A 2,141-nucleotide genomic window follows, 5' to 3' on the forward strand; every position below is an offset into this window, starting at 1 on the left:
TGCGGGTGGCACATAAAAGACACCATTTCGAGCATGGCCGTTTTCGTGCGGGTGACACGTAAAAGCACCCACTACACTCTCTGAGTGGTTGGCGTTAGGAAGGGCATCCAGCTGTAGAAACTCTGCCAAATTAGATTGGAGCCTGGTGTTGCCATCCGGTTTCACCAGTCCTCAGTCAAATTGTCCAACCCATGCTAGCATGGAAAGCGGACGTTAAACGATGATGATGATGATGATGATGATATATATGTACACACACACATAGATGCAAGCAAGTGTGGCTAAGAAGTTTGCTTTCCAACATGTTTTCAGGTTCAGCTCCAGTGTTGTGGCACCTTGGGCAAGTATCTTCAAATACAACCTTGGGCCAACCATATCTTGTGAGTGAATTTGGTAGACAGAAACTGCATGGAAGTTTGTGCAGGAGTGGACTGTCGGAATTGTGGTGCATGAGGGCTTTCGATACAAGTTGTATGCACATTGAGTAGAGGCCAATTCATGACAGCAACAACACTGGAAGACAATTAGGCGCTTAGAAAATTACTATTTTTTAAATCTCACAACGAGATATATTCAGCAACAGTACTTTATAGTAAAGATTGTTTGCCAACATAACATGTTCGAAAATGTAAGGACACAGATCATGTTGCATAGCCAGCTGGAAACAATGTCTCCTGGGGCTAAATTACAGCATCATTCGTCCTAAACCAGGACTGCCATGTTATGCTGGGAAACAATCCTTACTACAATTACACCCTTGTTGTGCTTTTACTTAACAAAATTAAAAAGCCTCATGAACATGGCGTGCTTTGTGTCTTCCTTGATGAGACAATTTTAAAACCAAGATCAAAAATCTAACAAGAGAAACAACAAATGGTTATGTACAGATCCTTTGGATGTCTCCAGAGTGATGCACACTATGTTTCTAACAACTGCAGTGGTTTTAGGAATGGTGAGCAATGAGGATGTTATTCTACTTCCCCACATCTTTCTGCAGGGTCTACTTCGAGGTGCTGGAGATAATTGTTAAACCCTGGTTGAATGAAAAACACAGTGGAAGGCTATATATGCTCCAACTAATCTCAACACCTTCTTACAAAACCTATGTAACCCAAGAATCGATGTCAGATAACTTTATGATCATGTAACTTCTGGGCTACTACATTCGGAACATTGCTGAAAGAGAGCTCACTGACACCCTCACAATACTGTAGCTTCACTGAAGGCTGCCAGTGCCCAACAGATGTCCGAAATGAATAAGGACCATTTAGTGCAGGCATGACAATGGTTCCTGTCCCATATTGATGAAGTCATTGAAGCTGAAGGTGGAGTCAAAGAATAATCTTGTAAAGAGTTTATCGAGATGTGCTCAAAGTTTTATTAAAATAAATTTGGTTTTGCTTTATTAGAAATATTTCATCAAATTTTCAAAAAATGTCCTCAAACATCTCTTGCACCCATGTGTGTGTGTGTGTGTGTGTGTGTACAGACAGAGACAGACAGACATGTATATTCTTTTTTTAAATTGTTTCAGTCATTTGACTACAGCCATGCTGGAGCACTGCCTTTAGTTGAGCAAATCGACACCAGGACTTATTCTTTGCAAGCCTAGTACTTATTCTATCGGTGTCTTTTGCCAAACCGCTAAGTTACGGGTACGTAAACACACCAGCATCAGTTATCAAGCGATGTTGGGGGGACAAACAGACACACAAACATACACACACACACACACATATATATATATATGTATACGACAGGCTTCTTTCAGTCTCTGTCTATCAAATCCACTCACAAGGCTTTGGTCGGCCCGAGGCTATAGTAGAAGACATTTGCTCAAAGTGCCATGCAGTGGGACTGAACCCAGAACCATGTGGCTGGTAAGCAAGCTACTTACCACACACCCACTCTGGTACCTATATATACATTTGATCAAAGAGGATGACTCATGTTCTCAGTGTGATTCTTCTAGTGACAAAAGGAATGAAACATCAACCTTCAAATGAATGTATACACGTCTGTGTATTTGTAAATGTACACACACACACTCACACACAAATATAAATAGAGAGAGAAGTGTGTGTGTGTGTGTGTGTGTGTGTGTGTGTGTGTGTGTGTGTGTGTGTGTGTGTGTGTGTGTG

The sequence above is a fragment of the Octopus bimaculoides genome, chromosome 12 (genome assembly GCF_001194135.2).
Source record: "Octopus bimaculoides isolate UCB-OBI-ISO-001 chromosome 12, ASM119413v2, whole genome shotgun sequence".
NCBI classification, from domain to species: Eukaryota; Metazoa; Mollusca; class Cephalopoda; order Octopoda; family Octopodidae; genus Octopus; species Octopus bimaculoides.